Consider the following 17,800-nt stretch of genomic DNA (forward strand, 5'->3'; position numbering starts at 1 on the left):
GACTTTGGCCACCTCATGCGAAGAGTTGACTCATTGGAAAAGACTCTGATGCTGGGAGGGATTGGGGGCAGGAGCAGAAGGGGACGACATAGGATGAGATGGCTGGATGGCATCACTGACTCAATGGACGTGAGTCTGAGTGAACTCCGGGAGTTGGTGATGGACAGAGAGGCCTGGCATGCTGCGATTCATGGGGTCGCAAAGAGTCGGACACGACTGAGCGACTGAACTGAACTGAATAGTTATTTATACATTATATACATATATATACATACACACACACACACACACACATTATGGTCTGTTATTTTCTAGCTAAACTTTAGAGTTGCTAGAGATACAGTTTTATATCTCTCTATGAAGACAAAGCAATGCTTTTTCTGTATCTATCCTGATTTGAACACATTTCCTTAAGCAAAGTGGCAACCTAAGTAGTTATGCATTGAATGGAGGTATGTTTACGGAGAGGAATGATCAAACAGGGCTCTCATCCTTGCTAAATGAGACTAGAGAATACAGCAATTCCTTTTCTGAGAGTTAAAGAAAGGAATGCTGGTTTTCTAGACATGGGTCAAGACACTGGGTGAGTTAAAGTCAACTTTTTTTTTTTTTTCATTTTTAAGCATTACTTGCCTTGTTCTGATTCAGGACAGTGTATAGTACATAATCCAGATATGATTCTCTTTGCCTCTTATCAACAGTGTAATTAATGGAAACTCTACACAGATTTTTCCATAATGCCTTTAATTTTTATTGAACACTTTTTCTTTTTAGTGCCTCCACATTTGGCTTTTTATATATCTTCATGAAATTTTTAGTGCTCAGTTTGGATTCTGTGTGGACAGATGCTCTAATTTTGATACAAATGTTTGTCTAATGGATTAAATACGTTGTTGACTAAACAAATTAAGTGAAGGAACATTTCTTATGATCCCCTTTGTGTAAACCAAGGCATATATTCTAGCTCACTCTCTTAAAATTTTAGAGGAAAAAATATCTAAGAATGGTATGTATTTCTATTGATATTAATACATAATATTTTTAGAATTTTTTTATCTAATATATTATGAGGAAAAAATAAAATATTATGAGAGTGGGCTAGAATATATATCTGTGGTTTCTGCATAAGAAAATGGTAACCCACTCCAGTATTCTTGCCTGGAGAATCCCATGGACAGAGGAGCCTGGTGGGCTATGGTCTATAGGGTTGCAAAGTCGGACATGACTAAAGTGACCTGGCATGTGGTTAACATTAAGGGGAGTTTGAGAAATGTTCCTTCATTTATTTAACTTGCTTGGCCAGCAGTGTGTTTCTCTCATTGGACAGACATTTGTATCAAAATTAGAGCATCTGTTCTAACAGAATGGAATTTGGGGGGTTGGGGGCAGTCACTGCTTAAATAATTGTGTTTAATTGATGGTATTTATATTTTATAAATAAATGAATAATAATGTCACCAAATAAAACACTCTGAAAATCAAATTATTATGGAAGCATTCCCACATGCATTTACTTGATATTTCGACCTATGAGATCATTAATTACATGACCTATGAGATCATTAATTACATGACTTGATATTTTGACCTATGTAATCATTAATTACATGCTGGAATCATAGAAATATTTGCAAGCCAGATAGTAGTTGACACCAAAATCTGACTATAGATTTGTAATTATATTGATGGTTTGAAAGATTTAGAGTAATTGAAAAACAAATGCGATTGATTACCAATTTTATATCCAACCCTATCTTGAAGTTCTGTTCCGTTTTCAAAATAATTTGTATTTTAAAAATTGTCTTCTTTTGCGTTTTTCCTGTAACAACTCTTCTTTCAACTCTAATGACCTTATATCCAGACATTCCTCATAACTTCTCAGCCTTCTTCCTGACTGTGGAGTATCTCCACTTTATACCCTGCCAACAGATTCACCTTTCTAAAAACATTTTGATAATATTCTATCCTACTCAAAAGGCTACAGTAACTCCTTTCTCTTAATGTAAATTTAGTTCCTTGTCCTGATAGGATTTCCTTCTCTCCTCTTTTGTTGATCCATGCTGATATAGTTTCTCAATCTCTTCCGAATATAAGTAATCCAGATTTTTTCTGATGTAATTAATGAAATCAGTCCCCAGGGTACTTTCTATCACCTCTGAGTACTTGCTCCATTTTTCCCAATAGATGTGAATCATCACCATCTGATTCAATTCCATGTAAAGAATATCTTCCCATTTCTTTCATTTCAATTTCCCTTTTGAGTCAGCTGACTTTTCACCTCTTGCATCAAATTTTCCCCACTATTTATTTATATGTGAGCTGTTTCCTGTCTTTTCCAAAATACTTTATTGCCAATAGATTTAATTTATTGTCACTTACTGTATACTGCTTAATTATGTAGCTTTATTTTCTCCTCAAGCAGAGTAATTTCCTAGAAGACAGGGATTATAGGTAATATTTTTTAAATCCTCCAGTGTTGGGATTTTGACCTTATAAATAGTACTTTCCTTAATGGATACATATTATATGAAATTGTTTCTTAATGTGCTTTTCAGTTTTATTTTATAAATATATAATTTTTAGAAAAAGTAATAATGAGGTAGATGAAACTGGAGTCTATAATACAGAGTGAAGTAAGTCAGAAAGGAAAACACCAGTACAGTATATTAATACATATATGTATATATATATATGGAATTTAGAAAGATGGTAACGATGACCCTATATGCAAGACAGCAAAAGAGACACAGATGTAAAGAACAGACTTTTGGACTCTGTGGGAGAAGGTTAGAGTGGGATGATTTGAGAGAATAGCATTGAAACATGTACATTATCATACGTGAAATAGATCGCCAGTCCAGGTTCAATGCATGAGACAGGGTGCTCAAGGGTGGTGCACTGGGATGACCCAGAGGAATGGGATGGGGAGGGAGGTGGGACGGGGGTTCAGGATGGGGAACACATGTACACCCATGGCTGATTCATGTCGATGTATGGCAAAACCACCACAATATTGTAAAGTAATTAGTCTCCAATTAAAATAAATAAATTAAAAAAAGAAAATAAAAAAGTAATAGAATATTTAGACAAGAAAAGAACTTTAATAACATTTTACAAATAAAGAATAACAGATTCTTGAACAATTTTCCAACTATTGTTTTTGGATTTGTTAGCATAGTATTAGCTGCTAAGACAGGCTGCCAAATTTCAGAGGTCTGACACGATTAGTTTCTTTTTCCCCATTACATCCCAATACAGTGTTGCCCAGAATGGGAATGCAGAAGGCCTTCTACATGCAGTTTGTAGTGACCCAGAGTGGTAGATACTGCCATTTCCAGTGCAGTGTTTCTAACGTTTCTACGGGAATTAACTGGTGGCTAGTGGAAGAGGAAAGATATTGGAAGAACAAAAGTTAGACAGTTTTCATGTGTCAAGCCTAGAAGTGGTGTGCCAAAATTTTCTCTTTCTATTGCTTGAGGCTCAATCACATGGCTACATCTAACTGCAATGGGATCTGAGAAACGTAGTCTCCTTCTGGGGATTCACCTCCAGAAAGAAGTCTGCACTTAAGTAACGGGGAACCTGGATTTTTGACAGATAACTCTTTTGTCTGTTGTAGCATCCACCCAGAATTTATATTAAAGTAATGTATATTTAAATATCTGCCAATAATTATTCCATGGTTAGGAATTCTTTTTTAACAATGCCAGAGATGTGACTACATAAACTTTATATTAAGACATGGGCATTCTTCTGTTCTCATTATTGCAAAAATTTAAAAAAAAAAGAGAGAGAGCATTTTTCAGCAGTTTCTCAAGTTACTACTTTATTATAAACCTTTGAATTACAGGAAACACTCTAAGATTTTTAATATGCCAAGAAGTATGCAATTAAAAAGAGTCTTTAACCTGTTCCATGGATTTAAAATAGGATGGAACAGTTCTGTGAACTTTGCTAAAACAGATTTATTATCAAGCATATTTGGCTGTTAGAGAGTATAAAATGCATAACCCCCCTACTTGGGTTTAGCCCAGCCCTCTAGGAATCAGACTCAAAGTGCTGTAAACAGTCAACTCCTTTCTGTACTCAGTGGGGTCTCATTCCTTCCCTCAGGAAATTACTTTTCTTAATCCCTGCTAAACTTAATAGTACATGGTTTCTTTAGAAAGGTAATTTGGAAGTGAAAATGGAGCTAACACCTGAGACATAATTAATCTGCTTTTACAAAAGTGATTTCATATACTTGGCAAATAACATGAGATAAATTTTATTTTATTAGGCTTTTGATTAATTAAAGCTCACCAAGCACAGAGCCTCATTCAACAACAAAGGGAACCTGCTATTTAACACGTGACACTGTCATTGACACACAATTAGATATGTGATGAACTATAAAGCCTTTATACCCACGTGACAATAAACACAAGTATACCTTCCGTGAATCTTTCAAACAATTGAGATACTCAAATCTTAGGCTATGTCTTCTTGTGAAGAAGTCTGAATTAAACTAAAGATGATTTGGTAAGGCAGATTTGTCTGGGGTTTGTCTATAGTTAGAAGAAAAAATAATTATAAATAAGATGCCTTGGGATATTACTATATACAAATTCTTTGTATAAAATTAAATGCTGACTCATGCTAAATATTCTATTAGATTTATTAAGTTCAGAGCTGAATAATACAATTTTACTTCTTTTACTTTTCACCTTTAAATATAAAAACACAAAAGTCTGTTGGCATTCATAATACCATATGTTCAGGTACATTCAAATTGACTCTACAAATCACAGGTTGTGTGTTTTTAAGCCATTTACCTGAAGCTTTCTGTGTCTCAGTTTCCTAATCTAGGAAGTAGAAATCACATTTATACTACATCAAAGACTTACTATGTGGATGCAGTTAAATCAGATACATAGAATGTCTAGGCTTGTTTCATAATACATGGTCTATTAATGTTAACTGACACTGGTTCTACAGTAAATTTTCCATAATATAGAACACACTTTATTCCAATTCCCTAGACAGGGAATTACCAGCCCTTCTTTTTGTCCCTCTTTTTCCTTTATGTCCCTCTTTTTCCTTTAATTTATAGGTACTGACCCCCCAAGTGTGATGTAAATAATTGGACATATACACAATTTCATCCCTACCTCTATCACTACCCCCAAGTCTCTTTCCTTGAAATATGTAGGCAGAAATAAAAGACTCTCATATAAATCTGAAATAACATTTTAGAAGGGAAGTTTAAAAAAGTACTAAATGGAGTACATTTTTTACCTTGTATACCAATTGAACACAGAGCCAGGCTTGTTGGGAGAGAAGACTGAAGTAGTTATTCAGGCAGAAGAAACAGGAAAAGCAAGAGAAAACAGTCTCTGCAGTGTGTGTGTGTGTGTGTGTGTGTGTGTGTGTGTGTGTGTGTATGGTTTTTCTGTTTCTTTTTGACTGTGTGGCATGCAGAATCTTAGTTCCCTGAGCAGGGATCCAACCCTTGCCCCCTGCATTGGAAGCAGAGTCTTAACCTCTGGACCACCAGGGAAGCTTGACAGTCCCTAAATTTTTAAGAGCTCTAATGATGTGATTCCTAATTTATGTGTGTATGTAATTGATTTGCATTTTTTCCCCCACAGAGTATAACTTGTAGAATTGGTTCCTATAATTTTCAAAATAAGAGATCTAACTGTGCTATATCAGCTAAGGGTGAGGAAATAAGTTAAATAAAGGTATAAATGTTCTCCTCTGAGGATAATGTATTTTATAAATCTCAAAAAAGGGAATTAGTCTCGTTGCTTATCCCTAACATAATTGTCCATGGACTTTTATTTTCCCCTTCAACAAACATCTCCAAATGGATAATGGTCCTTGGAATGATTGCAGCTAGCATCACTATATGAAGAATATATTTATGATATTTCTCTTTGATGTAACTCAGAAAGCCATGTAATGGTACTGGACAGACCAAATCTTAGAATGTCTGCCTTGCTTTCTGGAAACATCTGACTCTGATCAGTCTTCTGATACCTAAGCAATAATGTGCTGTGCCTCAGGGCTCTGACAGAGGAGTTGTCAAATCATAGGGGGACTGGTGATGCACAACCTGGCCACCTATCAGAAACAAATGTTTTGAAATGGTATCTACTGCCTCTGGCGGGGGGTGGGGGTGGTGGTGCTGTTTTCCACTGCTTGCAGAATCTTCTCCAACTAGGGGTTGAACCCAGGCCACCACAGTGAAAACCCAGAATCCTAACCATTAGGTTTTCAGAGAAGTCCGGCTCTCTCTGAAATTTGAACTGGAAAGTTACCAACCTAATTTTTGCAGGCTAAGATGTTCAAAGCTGAGGCTGCCTGGGGAAAGAGTTGCAACCCTTGGAGTTATTGTATGTTGATGGCTGTAACCACTGGCTCTTCTGTTCAGTCCCTCTCCCCTGAAGTCGCCTACCCCTCCTCCGTGATGAGTTTCTAGTAACCATTTCACTGGAAAGCCCTGCTTTGTGATCATATTTGCAATTGAATACTTCCCCCCAAAGCGGATTTAGAACTAAATGAAAGGCAAATTCTTCTTCCGTACTATTGAACTCTGAATATTGGCTTAGGAATTCTTTGTGGACACGTTTCATCATCCAAACTAGGGAACAGGGAACAGTGGTCTATAGAGAAGGAAAAAGAATAAAGCAAACTTGTAATGTAATGGCTTCCCTGGTGGCTCAGAGGTTAAAGCGTCCGCCTCCAATGCGGGAGACCCGGGTTCGATCCCTGGTTCAGGAAGATCCCCTGGAGAAGGAAATGGCAATCCACTCGAGTATTATTGCCTGGAGAATCCCATGGACGGAGAAGCCTAGTAGGTTACAGTCCACGGGGTCACCTTACCTTAAACTTGTAATGAGCAGAGATGAGGGTTCAAGTTAAAACATTCCTGGTTCCCTTCCTGAAAAGAAAGATGCTACCCTCGAGGTCATAGCTGTGGATATTTTAATATCTCTTCTCTCCTTAAAATTAAGGAGAGAAATTAATTAAAATTGGTTGGCTCTTTTTATATGAAATCAAGAATCTTAATTAAAAAAATCACTGCTTGAAGGGAACAAAGACTATAAATACAAAAAAATAAAAGATAAAGAACAGAAAGAAAATCTACCTGTATGTAGAAGAGAATAGAGAGTTTGTGCACGCAAGTAGAAATACTACGATAAATCTTATGGAACCAAGGACAAAGAATCATTTGTTCTCCGAGCTGCCTGATTTTCCTATCACAATTTCAGTCTACAAGTTTTCTTAAAATCCTTGCCACCCTTTTCTTGAGTTAATTTTAGGAGGGAACTGTTTTAACCAATACAAAGTGAATCTTGAAAAAGTTATCAACCACAGGGTGTTTAAAGAGGAGGAAAGCACGTTCAAGTGCACAAATACCCTTGCATTTGCTTAAGCGGGTCAATCAAATTGGTTATACAAACCACAACAGCATGTATACCTGATTAGCAATCTCCAAGTACATATTTTGCTTGGAGACATTCTCTGGGCAAAGCATGTTACAGAAGGTGGAGAGGTTCTCATAAAAGAAACTTTCAGATTTAAGATAAAAGAAACATTAAATGTATTATTTCAAATGTTGTTCACTAGAGATTAATTTTATGTATTTCTTCCCAGATTCAGTCTAGTAGATGCGTGAGTAGTATTGCCAACTTTGTTCAATGTTAGATAGAACACAGAATGAAATTGTTCAGAGGAGTCTGAAATCCCTTTCTAAGAGTCTATGTTAATGAATAAGGAAAAAAGAAATTTTGAAATAGCTACATCTGTTTATCCCATATAATTTTAGCATTGTGAACTGTCAGCTATCTGAAAAAAGAATAATGCTTTGTGTCTGAAGGCAAAGATAATTGCATCCAGTTTTGTTAAAGCATAGAGCTGATTAGATTTTAATTGTCATAGTACCTCTCTCTCTTTTTCTATTTTTCTCCCTCCATTATCAATTTCAAGTTTGCCAAGTAGGAAACAATTTATTGGTGGAGCTGCTTCAAATGATAGGTGTACATTTAGCTGGGCTTGTCTGAGTTAAGATTTTATAGAGAAATTTTAAAGCATGTTTTACTGAAGCATAACATACACACATACAATTGTCAGTTTTTTCAGACTGAGTGCACATGTAACCACAACCTAGATCAAACATAGAACATTACTCCCCAAACTCTGCTCCCGTCTCCTTTCAGACAGATTGACCCCACTACCGAATGGATAAGCACTGTTCTGCCTAAACATCATAGGTTAGTTTCGACTCATTTGTAGTTACATAAATGCAGCCATGCAGTACATCCTTGTTGGTGTCTGGGTTCTTTCCCTCAATATTATGTTTGTTAGAGTCATCCTCTTTCCTGTATGTAGCTGGTTCACTGTCATTGCAACTACTCACAATGCAACTGCTGTCCATCATGTGAATATCCCACACTTTATCCATCTACTGATGGAGGGCATCTCTTTTACTCAGGCTTTATTTTTTAATTGGAATATAATTGCTTTACAGTTTTATGTTAGTTGCTGCTGTACAGAGAAGTATATCAGCCATATATATACATATATTCCCTCCCTTGTGGACTTCCCTCCCAAATTCCTCCCATTTCACCCCTCTAGGTCATTCTAGAGCACCAAGCTGAATTCCCTGTGCTTCCTATGAGCTATCTGTTTTACACATGGTAGTGTATATATTGAAGAAGGAAATGGCAACCCACTCCAGTATTCTTGCCTAGAGAATTCCATGGACAGAGGAGCCTAGTGGGCTACAGTCTATGGGGTTACAAAAGAGTTGGACATGACTTAGCAACTAAACAACTAAGCAACTACACATCAGTGCCATTGATGTGTCTATACTCAGGTTTTAAATCTGTGTGGCTGTGCATGACTTTTCATCTAAGCCAGAATCCTGTGTTTCAGTTCTAACTAGATATTTTCAAATTTTCTGAGTAGTTATACAAACAATTGCACACTACCTTGTAGGATACTAGTCAGATCTGGAACAGATAGATATATCAATGCACACAGTTCAGGCCTGACTCACCAGCCCCCTTGACATGGCTATGTCTTTAAACCATTTCTTAAACAAAACAAAACAAGTTCTCTTCTGGAATTAGAGGTTTGATCTGAAAATGGTTGGTTTTGCACTTAAGTAGTGCTAATGTACTTTTTTTTTTTTAATTTAGAGATTTGGCCTTTCTCTTTTAACAAATGGTTCTCACTTTGTGGGATTAAGCATTTGATCCATCTCAGGTTCATGTACCTGGCTGTGTTTCCTTAGCACCAAGGTCATCGCCTTTTACCTGTCTCAATGGGCTGCCCTCCTACTCTGCTGCCCCCTGATGGCCACTGAGTAAAGGGCACTCTAAATTGTTGCCACCCCTGCACTGGAACTTGTGAGAAGAAAATCTGGTTAAGGTGTCCTTTCACTACTACCCTTTTTTCAGGCAACTGCATCAGCAAATGAAGTTCTCCTATGATAACAAGCATGACAAGTTCAGAGGAATTTTATAATTTACAAAGGTCATTTATAATTTGAAAAGGAAAAACGGAGTACAGAGTAATTAGGAAAGTAGGGTCTAAAAATGCTTGAGTTGAAACCACACTCAATCTTGAGTAAGTAATTTTACCTCTGTGCCTCAGATTCATTCAGACTGCATTTCCAGTTTACAGAGAGGACAACTAAAGATTAATCCAAATGGATAAATTTCTCTTGCAGGCATCATTGCCCTTGATGAGATAGTTCAGTTCAGTCGCTCAGTAGTGTCCGACTCTTTGCAACCCCATGGACTGCAGCACACCAGCCTTCCCTGTCCATCACTAACTCCCGGACCTTGCTCAAACTCATGTCCATTGAGTTTGTCATGCCACCCAACCATCTCATCCTCTGTCGTCCCCTTCTCTTACTGCCTTCAATCTTTCCCAGCATCAGGGTCTTTTCCAATAAGTCAGTTTTTCATGTCAGGTGGCCAAAGTATTGGAGTTTCAACTTCAACAGCAGTCCTTCCAATGAATATTCAGGACTGATTTCCTTTAGGATTTACTGGTTTGAACTCCTTGCAGTCCAAGGGACTCTCAAGAGTCTTCTCCAACACCATAGTTCAAAAGTATCAATTCTTCGATGCTCAGGTTTCTTTATATGTCAGCCCTTAATTTCCTATTTTCCTTGTTGTGGACTCCTTTCTTCATCAGTTCCTCTCCTGAAAAATATTTTCTCTTAGTAACCCAATGGAAAAACAATACAACTATCAACCAAACTCAACCTTACTGAGAAGGAGGGGCTTGTGTGCTGAATCCATTTGACCTCTGATACATTGTGATTCTTTCAATTGTGATTCATTCAGTCTGAAAGGATTACTTTTAGAAATTATCTGAGGGGGTTGTGATGAGTAGTACCAGGGAAGCAGATATGGCATCCAGATCTCAGTGACTGGTTCTTGGGTCAAAAGCAGCTGTGACATCTTATCTGACTTCATTATTGTTAGTAACATCATGATGTACTTCTTTAGCTGGTTGTTCTGTTAAAATGTTCAGTCCCCAAACATGCATTGCTTTTGGGATACTTGTATAATACAAATCCATCTAGCAAAAGGAATATGTTCTTTCTTTTTATTTACTTGACTGCACTGGGCCTTAGTTGCAGCATGCAGGATCTAGTTCCTTGATCAGGGATTGAACCCAGGGCCCCTGCATTGGGAGGATGGAGTCTTAGCCACTGGACCATGTGGAAAGCCCTGGGAATATGTTCTCTTTTAACTCGGTGATCTACACTTCCCATTGAGCTAGGTAATCTTGATTTATTGGAAAAGATAATATTTTCTATATGGCTTAAGGTATAGGTACCTACAAAAATAATAAAAGCACCAAATTATATCTCCTTTTGTTTCCCTAGGAAGAGCTGTAGGCTCTTATTTTTAAAGTTTTGCAGTCTTCTTTGGTTATCAATTCTTCTCATTGAATTTTAAGCTATATTAATGCCTCTAATATTTCAAATGTTTATGCTTTAAATATCCATAGAAGTTTTAAATTGTGTGTATATTGATACTATGTAATTTTTATCTACCATAGACGAAGTAGGTACTCAATTCCTACTGGCTGATTGATCTTTAAAATGTATATTTAATTGGCTTTTATTACCAATTTAGGGAAGTTCTGCATCAAAATACACATATTTCTATTTGTATGACTTTTAAAAATGCTAAAGGATCAATAATCAAGCTCCTTTAAAATTGTTCCTGGAGAGTAGGTTTTGTTTCATCACAGAAAGAATTCAGAGAGGAGGAAAGGAGAGCAAATAACAGCATTTATTGAGTGACAGTACTCTGTCAGGAGATGGAGCAGTCAGTCTCAGATGAGCAGATGCCCCAGTTCCATTTGACAAGCTGGCTGGTTGTATGGGGTGTGAAAATGATTGGGCAGAATATTCATAGATGAAGGAGGGGTTGAGGGGGAATTTCCTGGTTTTCATTTCAGTTCCACCTCCCTGAGGGAAGGGGAGATTTTTGTCCTTACCTGGTCAAGCTAGGATTTGTTATGGTGTCCGACCTGCTTCTTGAGAAATCTGTATGCAGGTCAGGAAGCTACAGTTAGAACTGGACATGGAAAAACAGACTGGTTCCAAATAGGAAAAGGAGTACGTCAAGGCTGTATATTGTCACCCTGATTATTTAACTTCTATGCAGAGTACATCATGAGAAATGCTGGACTGGAAGAAACACAAGCTGGAATCAAGATTGCCGGGAGAAATATCAACAACCTGATATGCAGATGACACCACCCTTATGGCAGAAAGTGAAGAGGAGCTAAAAAGCCTCTTGATGAAAGTGAAAGAGGAGAGTGAAAAAGTTGGCTTAAAGCTCAACATTCAGAAAACAAAGATCATGGCATCCGGTCTCATCACTTCATGGGAAATAGATGGGGAAACAGTGGAAACAGTGTCAGACTTTATTTTTGAGGGCTCCAAAATCACTGCAGATGGTGATTGCAGCCATGAAATTAAAAGATGCTTACTCCTTGGAAGAAAAGTTATGACTAACCTAGAGAGCATATTCAAAAGTAGAGATATTACTTTGCCGACTAAGGTCCGTCTAGTCAAGGCTATGGTTTTTCCAGTGGTCATGTATGGATGTGAGAGTTGGACTGTGAATAAGACTGATCACCGAAGAATTGATGCGTTTGAACTGTGGTGTTTGAGAAGACTCTTGAGAGTCCCTTGGACTGCAAGGAGATCCAACCAGTCCATTCTGAAGGAGATCAGCCCTGGGATTTCTTTGGAAGGAATGATGCTGAAGCTGAAACTCCAGTACTTTGGCCACCTCCTGCGAAGTGTTGACTCATTGGAAAAGACTCTGATGCTGGGAGGGATTGGGGGCAGGAGGAGAAGGGGATGACAGAGGATGAGATGGCTGGATGGCATCACTGACTCGATGGATGTGAGGCTGAGTGAACTCTGGGAGTTGGTGATGGACAGGGAGGCCTGGCGTGCTGCGATTCATGGGGTCGCAAAGAGTCAGACACGACTGAGTGACTGAACTGAACAGGTGCATGATGGGTACTCCTCTGGTTGTAATGCTAATTGTATCGTGATGAGTATGAGCAAAAAGGTTACATTCAGAAGCTGGAGGTTCCCTGCCTTTCTTTATTTGCCTTTAGGACCCTTGTAAGATGTGTGGTTTCCTGTCACATGACCTTTGCCTCCCTTCTCTGCTCAAGGTTGACTGTCTGCTCCAACAAAATGATATAAAATAGTAAATATACAATTTAAACACATCTTTTAATTCTAATATTTATCTCAATTGTTGGTTGTTAGGTGGAATTATATACAGGTAAATGATCTCTTTGCATGAATGTTATAGTCTCTCCTTTGGATCTGGAGATAAAAATATTGGCATAGAGCATCCTAAACAGCTAACATTTCTTTCTTAAACATCTAATTGGAGCTAGCCATTGTGGTGGTTGCAGAGATATGGAAAGATTAAATAGCTAGTTTCCTGATTTCAGCAACATGAGGTATAGCTAGGGGATAAATAATCAGTTTAATTAACAGTGAATTTGCATATGCCAGTCTGGTCAATAGAGCACTGGTATTTGTTAGAAGAGTAAAAAAGGTTTAGAATTGTAGGTAGAGCTTTAACTAAGAATTGAGAGAGGATAGAGTGATTTGGCTGGTGAACTGGTGAGAGAATGCATTCCAGGCAGAAGAAAGAGTATATAGAAATACAAAGAGTCATGAGACAGGATGGTGTCCTTAAGGAGCTACATGAAATTCATTAGCACTAGTCATTACTATTCAAGAAGTGATTCTATGATTCTTGTGATTCAGTTCCTTGGTTTTATAAACTCAGAGAGTAAATTCTGGTGAAGCTTTAACTTGGTCTCATTCTTGTTTATATTTGCTGTAATATTTGGAAAGTACACTTTTTGGGGCTCTAAGTACATTATTTCATAATTGTTTAAAAATCCTAGCATCTCATTTGGTTAGCCAACTTTGATACATATTCATCATCTATCAGAATTGTGATGGAAAAGGGATTATTGGTAGTATGCAGCATCCTGATTTGAAAAAAAAGAAAACTAAGTTTGGTTCCAGCACTGAGGATTAAGGAGTTCGTAAATGTAATTGTCAGGGCCAAATTCAATTTTCTAGTGATAACCAAATGAATCTACCCCATAGGTAGCATTCTTCACAGTTTGGCAGCAAGGCCATAACATCATGAGTATGTGAGTACCTAATATACTTATACCAGGTATGGTGGGCTATATTTTGTGCAGCAGATTAAATACTAAGCCCCATCAGATGATAGAATGCTGTGCCAAAGCTTTTAAGTTTAAGGTCTCTCTTGTTCATTTTTGTGTTTATTTAAGAGGTGGGTCATAGAGAATCTTGGTGTGATTTATGTCAGAATGTTCTGCCTATGTTTTCCTCTATGAGTTTTATAGTTTCTGGTCTTACATTTATCCTTTAATCCATTTTGAGTTTTCCTTTGTGCATGGTATTAGGAAGTGTTCTAATTTCATTCTTTTACATATAGCTGTCCAGTTTTCCCAGCACCATTTATTGAAGATACTGTCTTTTCCCCATTGTATATTTTGCCTCCTTTGTCAAAGATAAGGTGCCAATAGGTGCATAGGTTTATCTCTGAGGCTTTCTATATCGATTGTTACAATAAAATCTTGAGATAAGATGGTTATTGGATTTTTAACATTTTAAATTCTGTATTATGCTTGCTGAAATTAAAATATTTACAAATTTTAACTTCTTCACAAACAATTCCTTCTCATTCTTTTCCATATTTTTCCCACTTAATTGTTGAACAGCTTGATGTTTTAGAAAAATATTTCATGTGCTGTGATAGCCTGTTCATATATGACATAACATCCTTTGGCAAATATACTTTTACCTCATTAGACATTCTTGTGAGTGATCTTTGTCACCAAAAGTACAAAACTCCATTAACAATATGTCTTTAATATCCCTTTTCCCAAAGGTACTGAAATTCGTCATCTATCACCTACTCTCATTTGCTGCCCTCAGTAACTTAATTTCCCACTCCAACTTAGAATGGCTTAATTTCTTTCTTTATTGATCCTCTGTTCTTGGAGAGAATGAATTTAACTTCACTGCAAGATAGGTTTTGTATATTTCAGTTGTTAATCATTAACTATTTACAATTTTAACCTTTTTTTTTCATTTTGAACTCAAAATAAGCTCTTGTTCTTTTATGTCCTGTGATTTTTTGTTTAATTGCAAATGTACATATTTTTAAATTTCATAAGCTCATTGTTTTAAATTTTCTTCTTCACTTTCTTTCACTCACTATAGCAAATACACATAAGCAGAGTAACATACATGCAGGTTATGTTATAGTTTTGTCCAGCATCTTAGCTCTTAGTGAAAGAAATCATTTTCCCCTTTAAGTTGAAACACCTTTTATTCTTTTAGTATATATATATTCAATTTATCAACATTTGACTTTACTTGTCTTCATGGTTGCTAATTCTAAAGTTATAAGATTTGTTTTGGTGCTAACTAGTTTGCAGTGTTGATTTCTAGATTACTGTATGTCCAATTTAATCATAATGCTGTCAGCCAACAGAATGGCTTAACTCTATTTTTCTCCTTCACTGATTTTCCCTTCATTCTGGCTTAAGTCATCATTCCCTATAGGGGATTTGACAGACAAATTCTAGAAGTAAGCATTTGCCTAAGCCATTATTTCTGTCTGTTTCATTATGTGCCTCAAAAGTTTTATATTCATATTTAGATGATGTTTATTACTATTTTTAGGGGTTATGCATATTTTTAACTTGTTCTAATTGTATTTTGGAAAAAACAGATATTATCTGCTAAATTTATTTGCTAAATTTGCTAATAAATTTAAAATCCTCATCTGATATACTGTGTTAAGGAAAATTATTTTGGGAGTTATTGAAAAGAAACTGGGTTTCCCAGGTGGTGCAAGTGGTAAAGAGTCTACCTGCTAATGTGAGAGACACAAGATATGTGGGTTCAATCCCTGGGTTGGGAAGATCCCTCTGGAAAAGGAAGTGGCAACCCACTCCAGTATTTTTTGCCTGAAAAACTACATGGACAGAAGAGCCTGGCAGGTTACAGTTCATGGGATCAAAAAAAGTAGGACAAGACTGAATATGTAGACACACACTCACATCCATACATGACTACTAGAAAAAACAGCTTTGACTATATGGAACTTTGTCAGCAAAGTGATGTCTGCTTTTCAGTCTGCTGTCTGGGCTTGTCATAGCTTTCCTTCCAAAGTGCATGCATCTTTGAACTTCATGGCTGCAGTCAGGGTCAACATTGATTTTGTGCCCAACAAATTAAATCTGTCAGTTTTCCACTTTTTCCCTTCTATTTACCATGGAGTGATGGGACTAAATGCCATAATCTTAGTGTTGTGTGTGTTTGTGTGTGTTTAATGAATTTCAACCAGCTTTTTCACTTTCCTTTTTCACCCTCATCAAGAGGCTCTTTAGTTCTTCTTCACTTTCTGCCATTAGAGTGGTATCATCTGCATATCTTGAGGTTGTTGATATTTCTCTCAGCTGTCTTGATTCCAGCTTGTGCTTCATCCAGCCCAGTATTTTACATGATGTACTCTGGATAGAAATTAAATAAGCGGGGTGATAGTGTACAGCCTTGTCATATTCCTTTTCCAATTTTGAACCAGTCTGTTGTTCCCTGTCCAGTTCTAACTTGCTTCTTGTCCTGCATACAGGTTTCTCAGGAGATGGGTAAGGTATTTTGGTATTCCTATCTCTTTAAGAATTTTCCACAGTTCTTTGTGATCCACATATAGTCTTTAGCATAGCCAATGAAACAAAAGTAGAAGTTTTTCTGGGATTCCCTTGCTTTCTCTATCATCCAACAAATGTTGGCAATCTGATCTCTGGTTCCTCAGCCTTTTCTAAACCCAGGTTGTACATCTGGAAATTCTCCATTCACATACTGCTGAAGCCTAGCTTGAAAGATTTTGAGCATAACTTTACTATCATGTGACATGAGTGTAATTATATGCTAGAATGAACATTCTTTGGCATTCCCTTTCTTTGGGACTGGAATAAAAACTGGCCTTTTCCAGTCCTGTGGCCACTGCTGGGTTTTCCAAATTTGCTAGCATATTGAGTGCAACACTTATCAGAATCATCTTTTAGGATTTTAAACCACTCATCTGGAATTCCATCACCTCCACTATCTTTGTTTGTAGTAATGTTTCCTAAGGCCCACTTGACTTCACACTCCAGGATGGCTGGCTCTGCGTGAGTGACCTAGAGTGAGTGATGTAGGTGAGTGACCCATCATTGTTATCCAGGTCATTAAGATATTTTAAAATAGTTTGTGTATTCTTACCATCTCTTCTTAATCTCTTCTGCTTCTAGTAGGTCCTTACCATTTCTGTCCTTCATCATGACGATCCTTGCTTGAAATGTTCCCTTGTTATCTCCAATTTTCTTGAAGAGATATCTAGTGTTTCTCATTCTATTGTTTTTCTCTACTTCCTTGTATTGTTCATTTAAGAAGGTATTCTTATATCTCATTGCTATTCTCTAGAATTCTACATTCAGTTGGGTGTATATTCCCCTTTCTCCTTTGCTTTTCACTTGTCTTATCTTCTCAGGTATTTGTAAAGCCTCTTCAGACAACCACTTTGCCTTATGCATTTCTTTTTCTTCGATATGGTTTTGGTCACTGCCTCTTATACAGTGTTGTGAACCTCTATCCATAGTTCTGCAGGCACTTTGTCTGCAATTTCTAATCTCTTGGATCTATTTGTCACTTCCATTGTATAATCAGAAAGGATTTGATTTAGGTCATACCTGAATGGCCTAGTAGTTTCCCTTACTTTCTTCCATTTAAGTCTGATTTTTACAATAAGGAATTGATGATCTGAGCAACAGTCAACTCCAAGTTTTGTTTTTCTGACTGTATAGAGCTTCTCCATCTTTGACTGCAAAGAATATAATCAATCTGATTTTCGTGTTGACCATCTGGGGATGTTTATATGTAGTCATCTCTCACATTGTTGAAAGAGGGTGTTTCGTATAATCAGTGCATTCTCTTCGCAAAACTTTGCTAATCTTTGCCCTGCTTCATTTTGTACTCCAAAGCCAATGTTGCCTGTCACTCCAGGTATCTCTTGACTTCCTACTTTTGCATTCCAGTACCCTATGATGCTCAGAGGTTCAAGTGTCTGCCTGCAATGTGGGAGACCTGGGTTCAGTCCCTGGGTTGGGAGGATCCCTTGGAGCACAGCATGGCAATCCACTCCAGTAGTCT

General features: G+C 37.2%; 1 non-coding gene across 1 annotated transcript; it reads left to right on the forward strand.

Moving 5' to 3' along the window:
* Positions 1-6,693: 6,693 nt before the first annotated feature.
* On the forward strand, positions 6,694-6,766 carry TRNAW-CCA (transfer RNA tryptophan (anticodon CCA)). Its single transcript has one exon. It is a non-coding gene; the product is annotated as a tRNA-Trp (tRNA).
* The last annotated feature ends 11,034 nt before the right edge of the window (positions 6,767-17,800 follow it).

The sequence above is a fragment of the Budorcas taxicolor genome, chromosome 9 (genome assembly GCF_023091745.1).
Source record: "Budorcas taxicolor isolate Tak-1 chromosome 9, Takin1.1, whole genome shotgun sequence".
NCBI classification, from domain to species: domain Eukaryota; kingdom Metazoa; phylum Chordata; class Mammalia; order Artiodactyla; family Bovidae; genus Budorcas; species Budorcas taxicolor.